The sequence below is a fragment of the Schistocerca cancellata genome, chromosome 3, assembly GCF_023864275.1.
Source record: "Schistocerca cancellata isolate TAMUIC-IGC-003103 chromosome 3, iqSchCanc2.1, whole genome shotgun sequence".
NCBI classification, from domain to species: Eukaryota; Metazoa; Arthropoda; class Insecta; order Orthoptera; family Acrididae; genus Schistocerca; species Schistocerca cancellata.
The window spans coordinates 465387167-465406289 of NC_064628.1; positions in this window are offsets into that span (position 1 = coordinate 465387167).

The window sequence follows — 19123 nt, forward strand, 5'->3', positions numbered from 1 at the left end:
GATTATGACCATTAGACCTTACACGCGTAGTGGAAACGCTAGCTGTGTCACCTCTTGAGATGATGCTCGATGTTCTGTTTACAAATTTCCCCTTAATGGTAATGACGAGCTAGGGGAAAATGACAGCCGACATACAAGGAAAATTTTAGACTAGTGCTAATGAGAGATGGAGATGCAATTTCGTGTAAAGTGTACGATCTCCAGGCATGTCACGCTTCCATACAAATTGACACTTAAATTCTTACTTCTTGCGCCATTTTGCATACTCCTTCAAGAACAGTGCGCTCGTCATGCAAAATAATCCTCACTGAGTAGTAAGGTTTCGCACTGTGGCTCTGTCAAGATAGAGTTGTATCCCGTATGCCGAATATTAACTCCAAAAACTAAAAGCTAATAACACAGCGTTCGTAGTCAATGTTCACTACCTCGTGTTCTCTTCCGTTCCCTCTAGTATGAACGATTCCACCCATGTACAAGCGAGTGGTAGCGCATCTTCTGCAAATGCTCATTTGCACGTGTTCGCTTCCATTCCCTCCATTTTAAACCAGGCTTTAGGTGCTTAAAATCGGTGTCTGTGAACTCCGGATAATTCCGATACGCGGCGCTGCGTGAGTGATTCGCCTAAAGCTCTAGATTTGCCGAGTCGCGCGCTAGGCGGGCAAGGTTGTACAAAACGCTGTTATAAGGTGTTCTTCGCGCGGCAAAAATGTGTGACTTCAACATTTTTTACATAATACTTGCAATGCCTCTTGGCAGCTAAAATTCTGGCATTTCTTTCGTAGTCTTCTTCCTGTGTAAAAAAAATTCAAGTTAGGTTTCCACATGTCTCATTGGACCATTCCCTTGTCAGCATACAGGGAAGTCAGTGAAATTGAAAGCAAGGGTGGTAACATTAGGAGTGCAATGGGAATTCTACTATTAAATGCACAGAAGAGAGCGGATAGGTGGAAAGACTGCATTGAAAACCTCTATGATGGGCAGGACACGTCTGATGACGTGTTAGAAGAAGAAACTGGAGTCGATAGGGATGACCTAGGGATCCAATATTAGGGTCACAATTTGAAAGAGCGCTGGAAGACTTGAAATCAAATAAGTCAAAATCGATGCATAACACTCCACGGGAATTTCTAAAATCATTGAGAGAACTGACAACAAAGAGGCTATTCACTTTCCCTTGTAGCTTGTGCAAGAATGGCGAATACCATCCGATTTTCGGAAAGACATCATCCACGCAATTCTGAAGACTGCAAGAGCCAATAAGTGCAAGAATTGTTGCACAATCAGATTAACAGCCCATGCATCTGATCCTCTGACAAGAAAAATTTACGAAAAATAGGAAAGAAAATTGTCGATCTGTTAGATGACGATCATTCTGACTCTACGAAAGGTACAAGCATCAGAAAGGTACTTCTGACGTTGCGGTTGATAACGGAAGCAAGACTGAAGAAAAATCAAGACACGTTCATAGGAACTGTGCACCTGGGAGAAGCATTCCACAACGTACAATGGTGCAAGATGTTCGAAATGATGAGAAAAACAGGGGTATGCTATAAGGGAAAGTAATGTACAAATGTACAAGAAACAAGAGGGAACAATAAGACTGGAACACTAACAACGAATTACTCCTATTTAAAAAGGGTCTAAGGCAGGGCTGCAGTCTTTTGCCCCTACTGATGAATCTAAACATCGAAGAAGTAATGACGGGAATAAAAGAAAGGTTCAAGAGTAGGATTAAAATTGAAGATGAAAGGATATCCATAAGAAGATTGGCAGATGACATTTCTATACTCAGTGACAGTGAAGAAGAAATACAGGATCTGTTGAATGGAATGAAGACTCTAATGGGAGAATGTGCGTTTGGAAGACAGCATTTTACAGTAGTAAAACATGGACTCTGTGAAAACTAGAACAGAAGAGAATCGAAGAATCTGAGATGTGCTGCTACAGAGGAATGTTGGAAATCAGGTGGACTTATAAGGTAAGGAATGAGGAGGTTCTCCGCAGAATCGCCAAGGAAAGGGATATACGGAAAACCATTGAATACCATAAAATATCATATTTGTCTCCCATAACTGTTCTACAATCCACACGTGACATGATCAAGATTTTAAATATCTAAAGTCTGTCACCAAAAATAGCACACTGATGAAAAGCTCTCGGATTTCCACCTAGGAGGGGGCGACGCTGATGATGAGTATCGCAGTCTTAGAAACGTCACGGCATTTTTACACAGGCATCTGGCTGGAAACCTGAGTTTCCATCAGTAACAAACTCCGGGAAAGTCTATAGTGACACATAGCGCACAAATAATGTTGATTTCTGATAGCTCTTCAGAACAAAAAAAGTTCGAGCATTCGCACATTGGAAATTTATACCATAAAAACACCAAACTATACTAAATACGACACTGATTTTCAGAGATAAATCACTCATAAAAGAACGAAATACTACTACAGTCTGACGCCTGGAGAGTAGTTACCCACAAGAACACTGTTGTCTCGCAGATGCCGCTTAACACGTCGTACACCAAGCTGGGGTAACACGTGACATGTTCAGGTCATCAGTCAGGATTTTGAAGCACGTGTCAGGGCTGACCCCTGCTGCTGCTGCAAGATCGTCTACCATTTGGGAGCGAATTGTAGGCACCAACATTGCAACCCCTACAGTCCTGTGTTCAATTCGAACCGTTTGTGGCCGACCGGTACGCACATCATCCTCCAAACTGTACCTCTCTTGCGCAAAAAAATTGTACTATCTAAGCGCAACCATGCGATTCAGCACGCCGTCATCGTAAAATTGATTCATCATTTGAAACTTTTCGGTAGTCGTTTTACATAATTTCTGGCAGAATTTTATGTTTTTTTTCCGTTGTTCCAACTGCTGTATATTCGAGCTCCTACATCTACATCTACATCCATACTCCGCAAGCCACCTGACGGTGTGTGGCGGAAGGTACCTTCAGTACCTCTATCGGTTCTCCCTTCTATTCCAGTCTCGTATTGTTCGTGGAAAGGATTGTCGGTATGCCTCTGTGTGGGCTCTAATCTCTCTGATTTTATCCTCATGGTCTCTTCGCGAGATATACGTAGGAGGGAGCAATATACTGCTTGACTCTTCGGTGAAGGTATGTTCTCGAAACTTTGACAAAAGCCCGTACCGAGCTACTGAGCGTCTCTCCTGCAGAGTCTTCCACTGGAGTTTATCTATCATCTCCGTAACGCTTTCGCGATTACTAAATGATCCTGTAACGAAGCGCGCTGCTCTCCGTTGGATCTTCTCTATATCTTCTATCAACCCTATCTGGTACGGATCCCACACTGCTGAGCAGTATTCAATCAGTGGGCGAACAAGCGTACTGTAACCTACTTCCTTTGTTTTCGGATTGCATTTCCTTAGGACTCTTCCAATGAATCTCAGTCTGGCATCTGCTTTACCGACAATCAACATTATATGATCATTGAGAATAACATGCTGCGTCCTGTTATCTAGGAACTCCTCAATCCAATCACACAATTGGTCTGATAGTCCATATGCTCTCACTTTGTTCATTAAACGACTGTGGGGAACTGTATCGAACGCGTTGCGGAAATCAAGAAACACGGCATCTACCTGTGAACCCGTGTCTATGGCCCTCTGAGTCTCGTGGACGAATAGCGCGAGCTGGGTTTCACATGACCGTCTTTTTCGAAACCCATGCTGATTCCTACAGAGTAGATTTCTAGTCTCCAGAAAAGTCATTATACTCGAACACAATACGTGTTCCAAAATTCTACAACTGATCGACGTTAGAGATATAGGTCTATAGTTCTGCACATCTGTTCGACGTCCCTTCTTGAAAACGGGGATGACCTGTGCCCTTTTCCAATCCTTTGGAACGCTACGCTCTTCTAGAGACCTACGGTACACCGCTGCAAGAAGGGGGGGGGGTCAAGTTCCTTCGCGTACTCTGTGTAAAATTGAACTGGTATCCCATCAGGTCCAGAGACCTTTCCTCTTTTGAGCGATTTTAATTGTTTCTCTATCCCTCTGTCATCTATTTCGATATCTACCATTTTGTCATCTGTGCGACAATCTAGAGAAGGAACTACAGTGCTGTCTGCTCGTCGTTCACCACCGTTCAATTGTTTTCCATAGATGCTCAAGACAGTAGCCGACCAGCTTCATCATTTCCTAGGCGACGGGCGCAATCAAATCACTGTCACAACAGCAACCGTAGTTCCGCTTACAGTGCATGGACTGAACTGCATCAAGCTAGGACTAGCTGACGTGGTAATATGCCACGGCCCCACATATGCGCTCTAGTGCACCACACACTCTCTATGCGACCAGTCTCAGAACTTAAGACTGCAGTATGTATACGCGAAAGAAATAACCTCTTTTCGGAAACCGATACAAACTGATGAAACGAAGCATTATTGGCACTTGCCTAACACCATGCCGGCTGCCCTTTGTAAGGCAAGATACAACAGCGATTCTGCATGTCATGGATAAGACAAGTCCTCGATCGGCTTACGGAGGTATGGGGTACCAGATGTCTATGCAGATCATGCCCTTCCCGTAAATTACTGACTGGTGGTTTGTGGACGCGGGTCTGGCGCCAGATACCTCCCAGAAGTTTCCCATTCGGTTTAGGCGAATCTGATAACTAAGACGTGAATGTAAGTTCACAATTGTGCACCACAAATCACTCTAGCATCGTTCTGGCCTTGTGAAATGGACAGTTAGCCTGATGGAAGATGCCATCCCGTCAGGTATCGGCCATGAATGGATGAAGGTCGTCTTCAGTAATATTCACACAGTCCACAGCTGTCACCGTGCCTTCGATTACTAACACATGTCCCATCGTAGCATAGTACTGCTGCCACCTGCCGGAGACCGCAGTGTAATTCATGATTCGAGTAGTCGTTCGTCTGGGTGACGGCATATCTTGACACTACCATCGACGTTGTCTAACAGGAAACGTGCTTCATGCGACCAAACGGCGCTTTCCCATTTATATTGTGCCCACTGAAATTGTAACTGATTTTGTAGTTGGTTCAACATGAGAACATCTAAGGGTCGCCTCCTGCGGAGCACAATGTTCAACAACGTTCGCTGAACGGTGTTCCCCGAATGCAGCATTGCACTCTGTCGTCAGACTGCCACAGACTGCCGTCTATCATGTCTCGTAGATTAGGTAAGTCTCAATCCTCTACATTCTGTAATGAGGCGTAGACGTCTTACACATTCCTGTCTGCTCGTCGTTCACCACCGTTCAATTATTTTCCATAGATGCTCACGACAGTAGCCGACCAGCTTCATCATTTCCTAGGCGCTCTTTCCCAGGCGACGGAAAAAGCCGGGATCGTCCCTTCGAAAGGGTGTGACGTTGATAGTTAATGAGCGATAACAGTTACTGCAGTAAGCTTCATTGCAGTGCAACCTGCAGTATTGGAGCCGGAGACTGTGAAGAAGACAGCAAATTGTGTCCTAGCAATGAGTCATGTGCACCTGTTGCTACTGCAGCATGCGAACGCGGCAGCGTGTCACCCTAACAGGAGCTTATATTCATACCACCTATGTATCTAACTAAACTGTATTAAATATTATTCAATCGTTTTCAAAATCGGTACACTAGTTTTTGTTATTCAGGAGAAGATTGTATAACAATTCAACTATGTAACTATCATAGTTTTGGAGATTGAGAAAATTACTTAAAAAGTCAAAAACTGACACTTAGAGAATTAAATTCCGTTAAGAACTGTAACAGTTTACCTTTTGTTATCATTTGAAAACGTAACCACAACTCTGATGAACAGAATTATTTAATTAAGATTTAATTTCAAAAATTTAAGCAGTTAACATTTCCGTAATATAAAAATCAGACAAAACCATTATTTGTGTCTAATATTGTTGTGGGAGTAAATGAGAGTGAGTGAGTGTGTGTATGTGGGACATACGTTAAATTTCAAGATTAAATTTATGCAATACATTACGTATTCATAGCGTGGGAAAGAAGTTTGTGCCCACTTTGCTGATGACGTATGTCTAAGTGTACTTGCTTTTGTACGAAGGCAGCCAGAACAGCCGTTTGCAGAGTAACACGTTTCTAAGTAAATTCCCAAATTAGATTTCCTTTCGTTTGGTTTTGTTAAACATTATATTAATATTTGCATATTGAAATGATGAGAATGCAGCTGGGAATAGTGATTGACGTAGGACAGTTATAGTTCGAAAATGATCTCGAACGATTGTTCTGATTGGCTGGTCATTTTGATCAACCAATCAGAGGTTAGCAGTTCCCGTGCACTGCCAGGTAGTTATAGGCTGTGGAAGGAGCAGCATTGAAGAGTCGCTGGGTAGCTATTGAACGTGCAGGTCATGTTGAACGTATCCGTCTGCTTAATGTGTAAAATGAAGAAGTTATTGGAATTTCGCGTCCAGATTGTGTTGCCGTAAAAGCAGAAAGTGTCATAGGAGATGAAGTATTTGCGGGTGCATCAGACCAGACAGATGACTAATGACCGATGAAAATCTACATGATCGGCTTATAATGAGTGTCATTAAGAGCTCTTTTCAACGTACGGTTCTGCACGTTTACATGATGTGCAAATGAATAACTATTCATTATCTACTGAATACTTCTTTAACGCACACAAGTGATGCATCGAGAAAAAGTGATTGGTTAGGATCTCACAATTATCTGTTCACATTGCCCATATGTGCGGAAAACTCGGCATGTGATCAACTTTGCTATGTATTTTGTGCGGGTACTGAATCGTGAAAATGGTTGTAACTTTCTTTATTTTACATGTAAACTTTTCGGCTAAGCGCAATGAATTTGCTCAGTTGACTTTAGAATTTTATTGTACTTTGAATTTCTATTGGATATTATGACAGTAACGACATTAGTTTTTCCTGTCTGATTCTGATTGCTGCAGCGGTTAGTCTCATATGCAGCTATTAACACTAACATGCGGTTCCCTTCCATTCTGTGACTGCACTCCTGAGCTGGCAGTAGGGTGAAGGCGCGCTGGCTGAGTAAGGGTAAGGGAGCGACAGCCTTCACCTTAGCCCGAATACTCGGAAGTCGCCGTGGTAATCAGATTTATGTCGCCCTGAATTAGCTGCGAGCGGCGCAACACCGAACAAGGCTGCCTCATGGTGGTCCAGGGGGTGGGAAGTCAATAGTAAGCATCAAATACTAACTCTACAAATCAAAGAGTAGATATAATTACAGCACTACAGATCTAATAACAATTAGAGTTTATTAGACAGAAACAGACGCTTTTGATCGAGTCAAAGGTGACTGACGTGAGGAGAATGGAATTTAACACATAAGGAGCACTGAAATGAAAAGGTATGAAACATCGTCACAACAAACCGATAGAAATTTGTATATGGCACTTTCAGATAACTAGTGAGATTTCTAAGAACACGAATATAGTGTTGTCACCTTCCGCCAAAAAATTTAAGGCTGTTCGCTCAACAGGCAAGGTGATGATCATCGTATTTTCCGATGTCCGAGGTGCGATACCCATGGAATTCCTTGAGCGCGGAAAAACCATTAACAGAGACGTGTACTGTGGGACCGTCCGTAGCATACGCAAGTGCACCAAGAGCAAACGACCTGGGCTGCTCATGGAGCGAGTTTATTCAGTTCCAAGATAACGTGCTTCCACACTTCTCTAAGGTCACACAAAGTGTAATGGCCAAGTTCAAGTAGGAGTAGCTTGAGTACCCGCCATACATCTACATGGTTACTCTGCAGTTCACACTTAAGTACCTGGCAGAGGCTTCATCGAACCATTTTCATACTACTTCTCTACCATTCCACTCTCTAATTGCGCGTGGGAAAAAGGAACCCCTAAATCTTCCCGTTCGAGCTCTAACTTCTCTTATTTTATTGTGATGATCATTTCTCCCTGCGTAGGTGGGTGTCAACAAAATATTTATGCATTCGGAAGAGAAAGTTGGTGATTGAAATTTCGTAAATAGATCTCGCCGCAAAGAAAACCGCCTTTGTTTGGGTGACTGCGACCCCAACTCGCTTATCAATCAGTAACACTCTCACCCCTATTGCGCGATAACACGAAACGAGCTGCCCTTCTTTGCACTTTTTGATGTCCTCCGTCAATCCTACCTCTTAAGAATCTCATAACGCACAGCAATATTCTAGCAGAGGACGGACAAGTGTAATGTAGGCTGTTTCTTTAGTGGATTTATTGTATCTTCTAAGTGTTCTGCCAACAAAGCGCAGTCTTTGTTTCACCTTCCCCACAATGTTATCTATGTGGTATGTCCCATTTAAGTTGCTCATAATTGTAATTTCTAGGTATTTAGCCGAACTGACAGCCCTTAGATGTGTACTATTTATCGTGTACCCAAAATTTATCGGATTTCTTTTAGTACCCATGTGGATGACCTCGCAATTTTTTGTTTAGTGCTAATTGCCACTTTTCGCACCATACATAAATTTTCTCTAGCTCATTTTGTAATTAGAATTGATCGTCTGATGATTTACTAGACGGTATATTACAGCGTCATTTGCAAACAATCTAAGGGGGCTGCTCAGAATATCACCTAGTTCATTTATATAAGTCAGGAACAGCAGATGGCCTATGACACTACCTTGCGGAACGCCAGATATCACTTTTGTTCTGCTCGATGATTTACCGTCTATCACTACGAACTGTGACCTCTCTGAGAGGATTTCATGAATCCACTCATACAACTGAGACGATACTCCATATGCACGCAATTTGATTAATAGTCGCTTGTGAGGAACGGTATCAAAAGCCCTCTGGAAATCTAGGAATATGGAATCGATCTGAGATCCCTTGTCGACAACACTTATTACTTCATGGGAATGTGTTGCACAAGAACGATATTTTCTGAATCCGTGTTGGTTGTGTATCAATAAGTCATTTTCTTCAAGGTGAGCCATAATGTTGGAGTACAGTATATGCTCCAAAATCCTATTGCAAATTGAAGTCAGTGATATGGGTCTGTAATTCAGTGGGTTACTCCTACTTCCCTTCTTGAATATTGGTGTGACCTGTGCTACTTTCCAGTCTTTAGGAACAGGCCTTTCGTCAAGCGAGCGGTTGTATATGATTGCTAAGCAAGGCGCTATTGTGTCTGCATACTCTGAGAGGAACCTGATTGGTATACAATCTGGACAGGAAGACTTGCCTTTATTAGGTGATTTGAACTGTTTCGCAACACCTAAGATATCTACTTTTATGTCACTCATTCTAACAGTTGTTCTGGTTTCGAATTCTGGAATATTTACTTCAGTTCTTTCGTGAAGTAATTACAGAAAACTGTATTTAGTAACTCCGCTTTAGTGGGCCCATCATCGGTAACATTTCCATTGCTATAGCGCAGTGACGGTATTGACTGTTTTTTGCCACTGGTGTACTTTACATACGACCAGAATCTCTTTGGGTTTTCTACCATATTTTGAGACAATATTTCATTGTCGCCCTGTATATTCCATGTGTGTGTTCCGCTAAAAAAACATCTCAGACGGAAGCGCTTCATCTCGGATGACAAACTGAAAGACACAATGTAGGACTATTTGCTGTAACAGGCGCAGGAAGTTCGGGAACAGGATTTCTTCAGGCTCGTGAAACAGTGGTATAGTTGTGCTCACACCTCTGGTGATTGCTTTTGAATAAAGACTTCAGTTATTCTCACACTGTTGTATCTTTTCTTTTGAACACACCTCATAAGTATCGGTTGAAAAGTAGGATCAGAAGCAAACAGGATGGGTGTACTACCGTGCAGTGATGGGTCCACACTTTTCTTGAAGTACTTATTTAGCAGGACGCGCTTTCTGCCAGTGAGCAAACCGTACAGTGCATGGCGGTGCGTACCACACACCACTGCTGGTCATTTCCTTTCCTCTCCATAGAACGTAGGGAAAACTACTGTCCATAAGCCTCCGTACGCGCTACGAGCCGTAATTTCTTTCATCATATCTTCATGTCACTTACACAAAGTTTACGTTGGCGGCAGTAGAATCGTTCTTCTGTTGTCCTCAAATACCGGTTCTCCACATTTTCGCAATATTACCTCGCGAAAAGAGCGTCGTCTTCCCTGCAGGGATTCCCATGTGAATTCACGAAGCGTCTCCGTAATAACTGGCGCTGATCCAACCTATCAGAAACAAATGGAGCAGCTCGCCTCTGGATTGTTTTGATGTCTTCCTGTAGTTCGAACAGGTGGTGTTCCAAAACCTCGAGCAGTATTCAAGAACCGGTCGCACTAGATTAGATTAGATTAATACTTGTTCCGTAGATCATGAATACGACACTTCGTAATGATGTGCAACGTGTCAGGTTAACAAAAGATGTCTGTACAAGATATTACATTACACAAAATATATCATGACACTAATGTTTAAGTTTTTTCCCTTAATTTATATCTAAAACTTCAACCAATGAGTAGAAGGAGTTGTCATCTAGAAATTCTTTTAATTTATTTTTAAATGTTAGTTGGCTATCTGTCAGGCTTTTGATGCTATTGGTAGGTGACCAAAGACTTTTGTGGCAGCATAATTTACCCCTTTCTGTGCCAAAGTCAGATTTAGCCCCGCATAGTGAAGATCATCCTTTCTCCTGGTGTTGTAGCTATGCACACTGCTATTACTTTTGTACTGGGTTGGATTATTAACAACAAATTTCATAAGTGAATATATATACTGTGAGGTTACTGTGAGGATCCCTAGATCCTTAAATAGATGTCTGCAGGATGACCGTGGGTGGGCTCCAGCAATTATTCTGATTACACGTTTTTGAGCAATGAATACTTTTCTACTCAACGATGAATTACCCCAGAATATGATGCCATACGAAAGCAGTGAATGAAAGTAGGCATAGTAAGCTAATTTACTGAGATTATCACCAAAATTTGCAATAACCCTAATAGCATACGTAGCTGAACTCAGACGTTTCAGCAAACCATCACTGTGTTGCTTCCAGTTTAATCTCTCATCAATGGACACACCTAAAATTTTTGAAAATTCTATCTTAGCTACAGACTTCTGTTCAAAGTCTATATTTATTACTGGAGTTGTGCCATTTACTGTACGGAACTGTATATACTGTGTTTTATCAAAATTTAAAGAGAGTCCGTCTGCTGAGAACCACTTAATAATTTTGTGAAAAACAACTTTTACAATTACATCACTTAGTTCTTGGTTTTTGGATGCTATTATTATACTTGTATCATCAGCAAAAAGAACTAACTTTGCATCTTCATCAATGTGGAATGGTTAGTCATTAATGTATATCAAGAACAGTAAAACACCTAAAACCGAACCCTGTGGGACCCCGTACTTGATAGCCCCCCAGTTTGAGGAATCAGCTGTTGTTTTAACATTACATGAACCACTTGTTTCGACTTTCTGCATTATTACAGTTAAGTTTGAATTAAACCATTTGTGCAGTGCCCCACTCAAACCATAATGATTTAGCTTATCTAAAAGAATTCCATGATTTACACAATCAAAGGCCTTTGAGAGATCACAAAAAATACCAATGAGTGATGACCGGTTATTCAGAACATTTAATATTTGATCAGTGAAAGCGTATATAGCATTTCCTGTTGAAAAGCCTTTCTGAAAACTAAACTGACATTTTGTTAGTACTTTATTTTTACAAATATGGGAGGCTACTCTTGAATACATTACTTTCTCAAAAATTTTTGATAGAGCTGACAGAAGAGAGATTGGGCGGTAGTTGTTGACATCTGACATATCCCCCTTTTTATGCAATGTTTTTACAATGGCATATTTCAGTCTATTGGGGAAAACACCCTGCTCCAAAGAGGTATTACATACGTGGCTGAGAATCCTACTTATCTGTGGGGAACAAGCTTTAAGTACCTTGCTAGAAATGCCATCAATTCTGCAAGAGGTTTTACTTTTCAGTGAGTTTATTATATTACTGACTTCAGAGGGAGAGGTTGGTGGAATTACAGTTGTTTCAAACTGCGCAGGTATGGCCTCTTCTATTAGTAGCCTTGCCTCTTCTAGTGAAGATCTAGATCCTATTTTCTCCACAACATTTAAAAAATGATTATTGAAAATTTTTCAATTTCTGATTGTTTGTTAGAACACTTGTCATTCAGTTTTATGGCACTAAAGTCTTCCTGTGCTCTTGGTTGCTCTGTTTCCCTTTCAATAATATTCCAAATTGCTTTAATTTTATTATCAGAGCTACTGATCTCAGACATGATACACATGCTTCTGGACTTTTTAATAACTTTTCTTAGTACCGCACAATAGTTTTTATAATATTGAACAATTTCAGGGTCAGTACTCCCTCTTGCTGTCAGATACAGTTCTCTTTTACAGTTGCAAGATATTCTTATTCCTGTAGTTAGCCAAGGTTTTTTATATGTTTTCTTGGAATTATGTTTAACTATTTTCTTGGGAAAACAATTTTCAAATACCCTTAAAAATGTATCGTGAAATAAGTTATATTTCAAGTTTGCATCGGGTTCCTTATACACTTCATCCCAGTCTAGCTGCTGTAGGCTTTCCCTAAAGTTTGCAATATTTATATTGTTAATTGAACACACTGCTTTGAAAGTCTGATTTGATACACTGCATGGAGCTATGTCGTGCACTGTAACTAGCTGTGCACCATGATCTGAAAGACCATTCTCAACAGGATAAGCATTTATGTCCTTAAACTGATCTTGGTCTATAAAAAAGTTATCTATCAATATAATGCTGTTCTTTGTTATCAGAGTAGGAAAATCAATGATGGAGCTCAAATTGAAAGAACTGAGTAATACTACAAGGTCATTCTTCCTATTACACTCTTTCAGGGAATCAACATTGAAATCCCCACAAATGATAATTTGCTTCCCCTTGTCTGACAGATAGCACAACAAAGCATCCAAGTTTTCTAGAAATAGCTGGAAATAGCCTGAGAGGACCTATACACTGTTACAATTATGAAAGTGCCATCATTTAGTTTCAGTTCAGTGGCACATGCTTCTATATGTTGCTCTACACAATTTTTTAGTTTCTAAATTTTTTACACTGTGTTAGCTTTTGACATATATGGCAACTCCTCCTCTCATCATATTATCTCTACTTACATGTGCAGTTAATTTGTACCCATTGATGCTAACCTTTTGCATATCAGTGACAATGTGATGCTCAGACAGGCATAGTACATCTATTACATTCTCAGTTTCTGTATCTGCTAAACAAAGCAGAAGCTCATCAATTTTGTTCTTCAATCCCCCAATATTTTGATGAAATATACTAACATTATTTTTCACTTTACTTTTCTGAGAATCTTGAACTTTTTTAACATCTTTACTACTTGCCTGGCTGAGTTTCCCACTGGACACTGATCTTACACTAAAAAAGAGTTTCCACCATGAGATGTAGTTCCTCCCCCCTTTAAATTTCCTGCTATCAGCCCAGCCAGTTTACCCTTCCCTTTCTTGTTGAGGTGTAGGCCATGTCTAGTATAGTCCCACCTACAGAGTGAATCAACAGGAACCACACCAATGTGTGACCCTGCACCAGATCCAAGTAGCCGTTCCAACTCGAAATTAACTCTCCTGACAGAAGAGCTCAAATGAGGTCGTTCGTGGAACTCCAGAACCGACACAAACCCAACACCGGTATGACTCGATGTTGATGCAATCTTTGCCAGGTCATACACTATGCTGTACCCCATATCTCTGTCAATACTGTTGCCCGGACCACCCACAATAACCACGGTATCTTCCTTAGTAAAGCCTCTACATAGTGAACCTAAATCCTCTGTAACCTGCCCCAGTCCAGCACTAGGTTTGAAAAGACTTGTGACCTGGTATTCTGACCCTAATTCATCCTGCAGAAGTTGGCCCACACTCCTAGCATGCGAACTACCTAGCAACAAGACTTTCATTCTCTTTGCAGACTTCCCTACATTCTTATTCAATTTGCTGCTGAAAGCTTGAGCCCTGTCTACATCTGTGAGAGGCTCATCAGTTTCTGACTGAGGCAACAGGTCAAACCTATTTTGTACATTAATAACAAAGCTGTCAGAAGAATTTCTTGGCCTGTTCCTTATGCCTGTTGCCACTTCCCACCCCTGTTTACCCTTCTCCCCCCTTAACCTGCCCAGTTATCGCCTAGTCTCATCTAACTCAGCCTGAAGGGCAGCAATTTTCCCCTCCTGTTCCACAATCTTTCTATCTCTACTGCATAGCCTACAGAACCACTGGTGAGTCTCGCTCATTTTCCCAATTCCCACGCCACTACAATCGCCCCAACGAAAAAAGTTACTACATCCATCACACCAGACCCCGGAGCTAACGATTCTACGGCACGTCAGGCACTTTACACTCATGGTACAAATCGATTTTACTGACAGAAAGACAATTAAGTTACCGGAAAACAATGAAAATACGTGTACGAAAAATTAGGCCTACTCGCGACTATGTAAATAGTGGTTCAGAAGTTTTTTACTGGAAATTACTTATGAGATGACGATACTCTACAGATATAAAGGGGAAGCAAACGTATTTAGCACACTAAACTATCAGTAAATGCACTTAAAATTGCGGTATGAAGTTTACTCTGAAAGCTCAAAAGTTCGGCCTGGCCGCGATATGTAAACAAAACGAACTTTACGTGATTACTGTGATAATACGCGAGACAAAATCCTTTAATGGTACGCTTGAAGAGCACTATAATTAACGCAATAAATTAGTTTAAAGTGTTAAAAACAGTTAATTACTACTTAAATTACTTATCTTGTACGAGAGCTGTGACTCAGACGTCCGTATAGCAGGCGCAGGGCTACCAACATTAGCTTCAAACGCCGCCTTGTTTATAGATGAGCTACAATTTCGCAAAATTCTCCAAATAAAATGAAGCCGAACATTTCGCTACCCTACTACAACCTGGTTGCACATACCATTTCATAGGTCTTTGTACGTTATACCTCAGAGAGCTTCCCGTACCCTGTTTGCCGTGAACGTTTCACTTGGATTACATTTTCTCGTAAGGGCTTAATGGATGTCTGACAGAGGTAAGCAGGAGGGTAATCGCCTGCAACGCTGGAACTCTAATCTGGTGGCAAAACTTAAACCTCATTTCTATTTCAGCATCAGTTATAAGCTGCTTTTTTGTAGGTTCACAAGTCTTGATACCGGCAACGTATTAAACGTGATTTAGCTAGTAAAGCTAGTGTAATAGTGCTGTTGTTGACATGAGCAGATAGCTATATGTTGCAATAAACGACACTAAAGACATGTTTTTAATGGAGGTGTTCATACTCCTGGCAACGCAGTTATTAGTTAAAACTACGTTTACATCAATACTCCGCAATCCATCTCATAGTGTGTGGCAGGTGGCGCTTCCAGTACCGCTCCCTGTTTCGTGATATCCTGTTCAAAATGCGAATTTCGCATGGTAGAATCATTGTCGATGAACCTCCATATAAGCTCTAATATCTAGGATTTTCTCGCTGCAGTCATTTTGCGAGACATATGTGGACAGAAATAATGTGTTGCTTGACTCTTCCCGGAGCGTACTCTCTCGGAATTTCAATAGTAAACCTCTTCGTGATGCAAACGCCTCTCTTCTGGTGTCTGCCACTGGAGTTTGTTGACCATCTCCGTATAGCTCTAGCTGCGAGCAAGCGATCCTGTGGGTAAACGTACCCCTTCTCGTTAGATCATCTCATTATCTACTATTAGTCCAATGTGGCGGGTGGCAGATTGATTAGCAGTACTCAAGAATCGATGGAACAAATGATTTGTGAGGAATTCCTTTCGTATATGAGTTGCACTTTCTTAATATTCTACCATTGAATTTCAGCCTGGCATCTACTTTTTCTATTGTTCGTTTGATATGGTCATTCCACTATAGATTGGCCCGAATGATTACTCTTACATGTTTTACGATAGTTACTGCGTACACAGATTTGTCTCTAGTGGTTTTAAGGAACGGTACGGGAAGGAAAGGCAAACCTACGTTTCTAGCATTTGTAGACTTAGAGAAAGCTTTTGACAATGTTGACTGGAATGCTCTCTTTCAAATTCTGAAGGTGGCAGGGGTAAAATACAGGGAGCGATAGGCTATTTACAATTTGTACAGAAACCAGATGGCAGTTATAAGAGTCGAGGGACATGAAAGGGAAGCAGTGGTCGGGAAGAGAATGAGACAGAGTTGTAGCCTATCCCCGATTTTATTCAATCTGTATATTGAGTAAGCAGTAAAGGAAACAAAAGAAAAATTCGGACTAGGAATTAAAATTCATGGGGAAGAAATAAAAACTTTGTGGTTCGCCGATGACACTGTAATTCTGTCAGAGACAGCAAAGGACCTGGAAGAGCAGCTGAACGGAATGGACAGTGCCTTGAAAGGAAAATATAAGATGAACATCAACAATAGCAAAACAAGGATAATGGAATGTAGTCGAATTAAATCGGGTGATGCTGAAGGAATTAGATTAGGAAAAGAGACGCTTAAAGTAGTAAATGAGTTTTGCTATTTGGGGAGCAAAATAACTGATGATGGTCGAAGCAGCGAGGATATATAATGTAGACTGGCAATGGCACTGAAAGCGTTTCTGAAGAAGAGAAATTTGTTAACATCGAGTATAGGTTTAAGTGTCAGGAAGTCGTTTCTGAAAGTATTTGTATGGAGTATAGGCATGTATGGAAGCGAAAAGTGGACGATAAATAGTTTGGACAAAAAAAGAATAGAAGCTTTCGAAATGTGGTGCTACAGAAGGATGTTGAAGATTAGATGGGTAGAACACATAACTAATGAGGAGGTATTGAATAGAAGTGGGGAGAAGAGAAATTTGTGGGACAACTTGACTAGAAGATGCGATCGGTTGGTAAGGCATATTCTGAGGCATCAAAGGGATCACTAATTTAGTAATGAAGGGCAGCGCGGAGGGTAAAAATCGTAGAGGGAGACCAAGAGAGCAATACATTAAACCGATTGAGAAGGACGTAGGTTGCAGTAGGTACGGGGAGATGAAGAGGCTTGCACAAGATAGAGCAGCATGGAGAGCTGCATCAAACCAGTCTCTGGACTGAAGACCACAACAACAACTGGATATCTTAGTTTATTTATCCACAGTACATAACATTTGTTTAACTTTATAGTCAACTGATACATGCTGCACTAATCACCGATCCTCTGCAGGCCCTCCTGCAGTTATCTACGATTTTTCTGCATTCTTATAGCCAACTACATCACTTGCGAAAAGCCTTATGGAATTCCGAGGTTTGTAACGATACGAGTGGTATATACGCTGTACAAAGTATTCAAAAAAATGGTGGGCCTGACTGAGCAATATGTAGCTGACCAGCTAGGTGAGCAAGTTCTGGTAGGTGCTCCGAATCGCTGCCACGAGCCACGGTACCAACCAGGACATCACTGTCTAGCGAGCTGCCGAGCTGATGTTACTTACAATTCTCATGGACGTTAGAGTGAACCGAACCGCCGCGTGTTTGTGAATACCGAGCAATATGCTCTAAATATGACTGTGCTAAACCAAAGATTAACTAAATAACGGTGGAAATAGAAAAAATGCCTGATTAATTCAATGAATATTTGACTGTTTCCTCAATGAAGACGTTCTTAATCTACAAGCTCACGAAAATTACTTCCAGGTATGCTACAGAAAACCTGATAACAGCGTTGAAATCACAATAAAGAGATGAATTCAGTAACATCATTGCCACATTCATACAAGAAACTTAACACAGCTGTGAACGTTTATAAGTAAAATTGTTTATAGTATCAGTAACAGAAGGTATACACACGCAATATATGAATGACACATCGTTGGATACATCTTGAAGTCAGCTGTAAAATGACCATCTTAATGATAACTTTGAACAGACGCACTAATTACTGTACATAATTCATATAGTAGTTGCCGGCCGGGGTGGCCAAGCGGTTCTAGACGCTGCAGTCTGGAACCGCGCGACCGCTACGGTCGCAGTTTCGAATCCTGCCTCGGGCATGGAAGTGTGTGATGTCCTTAGGTTAGTTAGGTTTAAGTAGCTCTAAGTTCTAGGGGACTGATGACCTCAGATGTTAAGTCCCATAATGCTCAGAGCAACTTGAACCATATAGTAGTTACTAGTAGAGTATCAAAACAAAGAGTTCTTCACGATACATGACACATTAGAATTAGAATGAAAGATTCGTCCTATTATTCCAATGATTTATGTTTGCTTAGTTTGAATTTTATACTCGTAATTCAATGTTTGCAAGATGGCTGTCTCAAGTGACGTAACCATTTTCTCTGGAACTTCCACTACCACATTTCAGAGGGTATACAAATTCCCTTGATCAAGTACTTGTTCAGTTACACTGCTCTGTAATTGCAGATCTCAATTAGCATCGTCAGTGACTGTTGGCTGTTTATGTTTCACTGTGTTTCTTTCCCTTCCTGTGTAGTACGGTGGAGACTGGATGCACAGGATAGGAGTCGTTTTAGCTGTCTTCGTCCTCACCTGTGAGTCCTATTGTTCAACATAGAGAAAATGTGTGAAATTAAGAGACTGTGTAACATCTTCATTTGAGTTTTACTGGCCACCGCTCGGAATCTTTGCCAATACTGACCAGCTCTGACAAAAAACAGCAAACTTCCAGAGCAGCGAGAGGGAGAACACATCGCTTTAGAACTTTCTAAAGTAAAATCTTCGATTTAGACCTTCGCTGAATAATCACTTCACTTTAGATTTTCGGAGAATAAAGACTTCAGGTTTGGATGAGAGAGGTGACATGAAGCGACACTTGCTGCCCTTAGAAGGACGTCTGAACTCAAGCACTAAATACAAAAGATGGCGCAAATCATATTCACCAGCCACTGCTGTGTAACATCCACGAGATACATTTTTGGCTACAGTGCGGAAATTATGCCTCTAACAGTTATAAACATTATCTATTCGACGTATGAAAAAACAGTGAAAACTTATAAATATTAATTATTTATATAATATTCTATGATGTAATTGGAAATATCGATGTGTATTATACAAAGACAATGATAATTGTAATTCCCTTTTATGATCTGCGTTTGTCTTCCTTTGTTTTTACCTTTTGTTAGTTGGCTTTTGTAAGTTGCGGACGCATATCAAACTGAGGTCT